We start from the raw sequence: 7,054 nt of genomic DNA, 5'->3' as shown, positions 1-7,054 counted from the left end.
AACCCTAAAGCTACAACGAGCGCACACCCTTGCTGAATAGGATTACTTAAATTGTTAAATTTTAATAACAAACTAATGAGTCTTTTAAGAAAATCTACTCACAATCGGTGGGAAACAGTATTCTTATGTAGACGTTTTACTTTGTATGAATAAAAATTCGTAGATTTTTATACTAAAAAGTATTCCCTGATAAATAATTTCTACTTATGCGCATAAAATAATGTATAGGGCGGTAACAAATTGAAATGGAATTATCGAAATAATTAAATATTTCGATTAATCCATTATGCTCAAAAATTGAAAATTATTGATTAATCGATGATTAGCTTAACCCTAAATAATATTGTATGTTTCCTTTAACAGGGAAGGAGGGGGCTATTTTTGAAGAATGGAACTTTTTTTAATAAAAATAAAAACTTGTGTGGGCTTATGTAGTATTTTATTTGAAAGCAGTTGATTATGCTACGAAAGCAGAACTGCTCATTATAAATAAAGAAAGGATTTTTAAGAAGAAAATATTTAAAGCCACATGAATCTGTTTAATTTCATACATTTTACTTATTGAACTTTGATAATTGGAAAAAGGAAATTAGTAAGTTTGTCTAGTACTCCTTTTATAGCTGCAGCAATCTTTTCAACTTCATCATAAAATAGTGGAATTGATGTCAATTCAAGAAGAGAGCTAAATATTTTTAGAAAACATTGCAGATTATTCTGCAAGTTTCAAAACAAAAAAACATTAATGCGTTTTCTACAATTTTTCTTGCGTTTAACAAAAATACAGTAATATTAGTCAAGTTGACGATAAAAGCTAGAAAAGTGGCGAATAGTGATGTCTGCTCGGTGTTCATCTATTGCAATCCCTGTGCTTGTGAAAGTTGTTGATGCGCGCCCCCCACTCATCTAGTCCGTGTTTCCACGACAGGCTGTTGCTTGCTCGACTCAAGACGATTTATATTAGTTGAGCAACATGGACGACAGTGCCTAGCTAGTCTGTAGATGGCGTATCTTTTCTTACTTATTTTAGTAATTAAATAAAAATTAAATAGTAGGTGAATATATACATGGATTACAAAGTATTTTACGAACTATAGCATGTACGTTAATGATCAGTAAATGCCCTATTATGTATTATGTATCTAATTTAAAGGTTTTATTTCAGATTTTCGACAAGATGGCTGGTGAATATCACGATCCTCTTCTCCATTATGACTTAAACCACAACAGCGTAATACATTTCGTAATGTATCGATTACAAAGTAAGTGATAGATATTTAGATTTATTTTTCATCAAGGATTACAAACGAATATAAAAATTTGTGTATTATACCTGGGTATAGGAAGGACATGCATCATCATCATCATCATAAGATCATCAGTCCTAAGACTGGTTGAACACGCACCTTCACTCCTTCATATCCTGAGCCAATCTTCGTATTTTCCTAAAACTAGAGCATCCCACACCTGTAACTATTTGCGAACAGTAATCTAATCCAGGTGTACCTCTATTTCTCCTAACTCCTGTTTCTGCCTCTAATATGTTTCTGACTAGACCTTCATACCTGAGAAGGTGTCCTACCAACCTATCTAGTCCATTCCACCGAGTCCTCTGTTCTCCTGTTATTTCTAATACCTCTTCATTTCTAATCTTCTGTATCCACGGTATCCTCATTATTCGCCTATAACACTACATTTCGAACGTGTGCCTGTTGCTTTTTTTACAAACTACGTAACACTCTTCTATCTCTGTAACTTATCCCTACATTTTTAAGTATATTTAACATCTTGTCTTTTCTAAATCTACTAAAACTATGTACGCGCTGTTTACTTTCTGTATCGTTTTCTCTATTGTTACCCGTAAAGCAAGAATGGCCTCCCGCATTCCTCTAATTCTTCTAAAGCCAAATTGATCTTCCCCTAATGGTTCTTCTGCCCGTTTTTCCATCCTTCTCTGTACATTTCTAGTTAAGATTTTTGACGCATGAGAAGTTAAGCTAATTGTTCTAAATGTTTCGCACTTATCCACGCACCTCTTTTCAGCTATGGTTACTACCACGTTCCGTTTATAATCCTCCGGGACTTTCCCCGTCTCGTAAATGGGACTAACTAATACCTTAAACATACGATCTCCAACCTCTTGTCCTGCATGTTTTCAAATTTCCGCCTGTATCCCATCCATACCTGGTGCCTTATTATTCTTTAAGTTTTTTAATGCTACATCGAACTCTTCTCTCATTATGGGATAATCTAGGACATGTATAAGGAAATGTGTAATTTTTTATGTTACGTTCGGTGAATTTTTTTGTGTTACCTCTGTATGTAGATATAAGATCTAAATTTCTAAACCCGTGTTTTTTCACAAATCTCTCATGACACTCACACACTTATCATGACGGTGCAAATCCAGACAATAAGTCATTTTTTTCCCGAGTTCGCTTGGCGGCTTATGTGGAGGAATTTTAACGATATACACTCCCTAAAAAAGCCCTCGACAAAATGGGGTGGTGCACAACTTTACTGAGGGTTTTATTTCAAAAACATATTTGTTTCCGTCAGATGGAATACAGTGGGTTGAATCATGAAATGTGAACATGATTGGAAAGGGAGTTAGCTGCAAAGGGAGGATTATTTAACAATCTCTGACAAAATTAAATTATAAATACGATAAGTAGTGTTACTAGACTACTAGAAATAAGTTGATAATGATAGAAACAGTTTCCTTTTCTTGGTTAATAACCAAATAGAATTAGCAGTGTACCTGTTTAATTCGTTCTACTTTTATACACATATCTGTTAAGTAAGTCTAAAATCCAAGTAGTACTAATTTGGCTTCCTTAGTACTAAGATCAGAATTGATCAAAATTTCACTGTGGTTGTAGTGGAAAACTACAACCTTCTTTCTGATTATTAATCATCATCATAAGGTTGTCATTTCTAAGACTGGTTGGACACGCACCTCTACTCCTTCCTATCTTAGCATTCCTCTAAAACAACCCACATCCTTAACTATTTGCGAACAGTAGTCTAATATAGGGCTATCTCTACTCCTCCTAACTCCTTCTGCCTCCAATATGCTGAAGAAGGTGTCCTACCAACCTATCTCGCCTATTTGTTATTGATTTCCATAGAAATCTCTATAATAATGATCTTAAAAAAAGACCTCTAATGAAAGAATTTTACTACGGGATATTAAAAAGAAAAATAAACGAAAGGAGTAATCATTTTCAGTGCATTTTTCGAATTCCAATTTGAATTGTTGAGATAGCATTATCGTAGAAGCAAACAAGTCAATTTACTATCATATGCATGTATTTTGGGCGAGTACTACTTCGGGAGTTGTCATTAAGAAGTGCAATAGGAAAAGTTGCAAAATTTCGTAAGTCGGAATGTGGAATGTTGGAACAATCAGGCAAACGGGGAAGTTGAGAGGGATATGCCAGAATTAAACATAATAGGCATTAGATCGTTGACCAGAAGCTGGACGCAGTGGAAGTCAATGCAAAATAGGCGAGATAAATTGGTAGGACAACTTTTCAGGAATGAAGTGCTGGGCAGAGACTTATTGGAAACACAAACATGAGTTAAAAGGGATAGAGGTAGGTCTAGGTTAGATTACTGTTAGTGGTTGCGAAGTGTTCTACTTTTAATGCGAAGATTAGCTCATGTAGTTGAGGTGCGTGTCCAACCAGTCCTAACTGACGACTTTATGATGATGATGATATTTGAAAATATTGTATCCCTTTCTTTTTTCCTTCTTAACCCCTATTTTTGTTACAAAAGCTTTGAAAACTCTCTGATACATGTACTTCTACATTTTATTATGAAGTAATTTAAATGCTTTTTCGGATTTGAAGTGGTTTAAAAATAGTTGTTTACAACAATAGGTCTATTTTTAAAAAAGATATTGCGCCATTGTTTGGAATATGATTGAATTGGATTAAGGCGTTAGAAATTGTTTTTTAACGAATGGCAAAGTTATGTGGGTGTCGATTTTCATAAAATTAAATTAAGGTCTTTTTTTTACCATTTCATATTCTAATTTTAACCGTTACTGTCATAGGTAGAGTAAAAGCTAAAAGATTTTCTCTTCGACAGTAGCACGGCTTTTAAGGTTGAATGCCCGAAACCAATATCTGCTGCCTTTCAAGAAGTAATAACATTTACCCGGTAAAATGTCGAGCAATTACGCGAACCCGTAACGTTCAATTTTTTTTACAATATTCCAATACGGTTTCTACGAAGTTCTCTATATTTATAACGTTGCGTCATTTTTTATTCATCTTAATTGATTTTATTTTCATTTAAATAGGTACATGTAAACATCGCGAACAAAAAAGGATATTTAAGTCCTTCAATCCTTGCTCGGTAACAAACTTACCGGATGTAATATTGTCTGCTTTGACAACATATTTACACACTAACCTAACCTACCTCGAGGTTGTTCTTTTCAATCTTTGAGTAGCTAGAAAATAAAGATACATGTATATAACATAATGATTTAATTAGTTTACTTAGTTTGCATAATCACTATATAGAACGGTCAAGGTTATAGAAGTTTGCGACCAATGGGGTCACGTACGTCTTGACAGAGTTCTGAAGTTCTTCGTTGGTGGAAAAGGGTTGTTTATCGGACCATATTCAATATATTACTGTCGAAGGAGATGAAAACCACTAGGTGCGAGGTCTGGACTATACGGCGGATAGCCGTGGTTTTCATTTAAGATCGCACTGTGTCAACATGATGATAGGTTTTCTTAAACCATTCAAGTGGTAGTTTTCGATCATATACCGTATAGGCCAGACCTAGCAGCGAGTGATTTTCATATCCTTAAACAATTGTAGACGTGGTAGGTAGACAATGCATTGGCGATAACGAAGACCTTCACAACGATGTCGAAATGTCCTTAAGTCAATGCCAATATGATTCTCATTGCATTGTCCATATGTGACCATCATGTCCTCATATTTTACATGTGAATGCATGGGTGTTTGTTTGTTATTTTCAAATTATTAGATTAATTTTCGTATTTTGTGGTAATACCAGCAACTTTAACAAAAATAGTGGTATGCAAGGGAAGAAAAAGTAAGAAAAGAGCGAATGTAAAGATAGGAGACGGAAGATTAAAAGAAGTGGCTGATTTTAGGTATCTAGGAAGTCAGATAAGTAAAGACTAAAGGAGTAGTACGGATATAAAGTATACAGTATAAAGGTCGAGTCGTCTTCAATAAAAAAAGTCACTTCTATGCTCGCGAACGATTAATTTAAAAATTCTAAAAATATAGTTAAAGGTGTATGTTTGGAGCGCGACGTTGTACGGGTGCGAAACATTGACAGGGGGTGCGGCGGAAAAGAAAAGGTTAGAAGCGTTCGAAATGTGGTGTCACTGGCGAACGATGAGGATACTGTGGATAGAGAAGATTATAAATGAAGAGGTATTAGAAAGAATAGGAGAATATAGGACTCTATGGATGTCAATAAAACATAGGCGAGATAGGTTGATAGGATACCTTCTCAGACATGAAGGTCTAGTCAGAGACATATTAGAGGCAGAAACGGAAGTTGGGAGGGGTAGAGGTAGACTTAGATTAGATTATTGTTCGCAAATAGTTAAGGTTGTGGGATGTTCTAGTTTTAGGGAAATGCGAAGATTAGCTAAGGATAGTAAGGAGTGGAGGTGCGTGTTCAACAAGTGTTAGGACTGACGATAATGAATACCAACTTTGTCATTGGAATAATAAACTACTACTATTCGTCGGCCTGTCTACGTACCTGCTGTTGCGAAGGTGACGAATAGGTATGAGTGTTTCACCACTTGACGCATGCGGTAAGGAAGGGCCAAACTGGCACTGTTCTTAATCATTGACGGGGGTTGTTAACTGGGCTACTTATTGTACATATTTTTATACTCATTACGTTGTGGCGTTGTCACGACATGTACTTTAAATGTCTCCAGATGTTATCTTTCAAATATTTCGGAATACTGATCAGACATAGTGTTTAGAAATAAGTAAGACACTACTTATCACTAACCATCCGTAACGAAAGAAAAAATAACCTTAACCTTCTGTCCTGATACTTTAAGAAGTCGAAAGGATAAAAAACTAATACGAAACTAAAAAATAGTATTTTCATATTCATCTTTAGTATTCTTTTTATTGCCGTTCTATTGTTTTATAATTAACTATTTAGGATTCCATGAGTCGGGCGACAAAGCATTTTTGACAAATGGTTCGTCGTTGGTATCGTCTTGTTTTCCTTACCGCTTAAATAATTCACGAAGCCGCAGCCCCACAGTTCCACACTCTAATGACGTAGATGCACGCTATTCCGCACGCCCCGGGACTTAAAATATTTGCGCAAATTAATATGCACACCTGAATTAATACGAAAACAGTGCGATGAACAATCCGGTGACAAATTGGGATTGTTGTCGGGCCGAAACATTCAATTAATAATTTCGATGACTTTACTCACCCACTATGCCAACTAATATAAGTAATTGCTTTTGTTTTAATAAAATATTTAATATGTCTTTAGTAACTCTTGTAGAAGTAGGTCACCTCCAGTGGCGAACGTATCGCCATTTTCATCATCAGTCTTAAGATTGGTTGGACACGCAATCTTTCCAATTCTGAGCTAATCTTTTTGTAAACAGTTATCTAATATAGGCCTACCTCTACTCCTATTAACTCCTGTTTCTGCTTCTAATTTATTATTGACATCTATAGCGTCCTCTGCTCTTCTACACTGTCTAATATCTCCTCATTTTTAACCTTCTCTGACCTCCTTAATTTGTGGATAATGTACAGTAAATACTACAAATGGCGCAATAAACGCCATCTGTAGCACGATGCTACATTTTAAATGTACATATGGCGTTTATTGCGCCATTTGTAGTATTTTCTAAAACGCGCTGTTAAGACAGCAGGTAAAAGTTCTGTGTGTGTTCTGTCGGAGCTGCAGGCGACGCGCTGATGAGATCCAAAAAGATCGAAATCGCGATCCGCGTCTGGCAGTTTCGACAGAATACAGACCACTTCGAATTATTTTATT

General features: G+C 35.5%; 1 long non-coding RNA gene across 1 annotated transcript in view; it reads left to right on the top strand.

The window, feature by feature from the left end:
- Positions 1 to 1,008: 1,008 nt before the first annotated feature.
- The window catches only part of LOC108736628, a 14,374-nt gene continuing 8,328 nt past the window's right edge, over positions 1,009 to 7,054 (top strand). Inside the window, exons 1-2 of the long non-coding RNA XR_001937759.1 lie at positions 1,009 to 1,097; positions 1,163 to 1,259. This is a non-coding gene — a long non-coding RNA (uncharacterized LOC108736628). The remainder of the gene's footprint in view (positions 1,098 to 1,162; positions 1,260 to 7,054) is intronic.

This window comes from Agrilus planipennis, unplaced genomic scaffold (genome assembly GCF_000699045.2).
Source record: "Agrilus planipennis isolate EAB-ADULT unplaced genomic scaffold, Apla_2.0 scaffold148, whole genome shotgun sequence".
Lineage (NCBI taxonomy): Eukaryota > Metazoa > Arthropoda > Insecta > Coleoptera > Buprestidae > Agrilus > Agrilus planipennis.
This window is presented reverse-complemented; position numbering and strand designations above follow the sequence as displayed.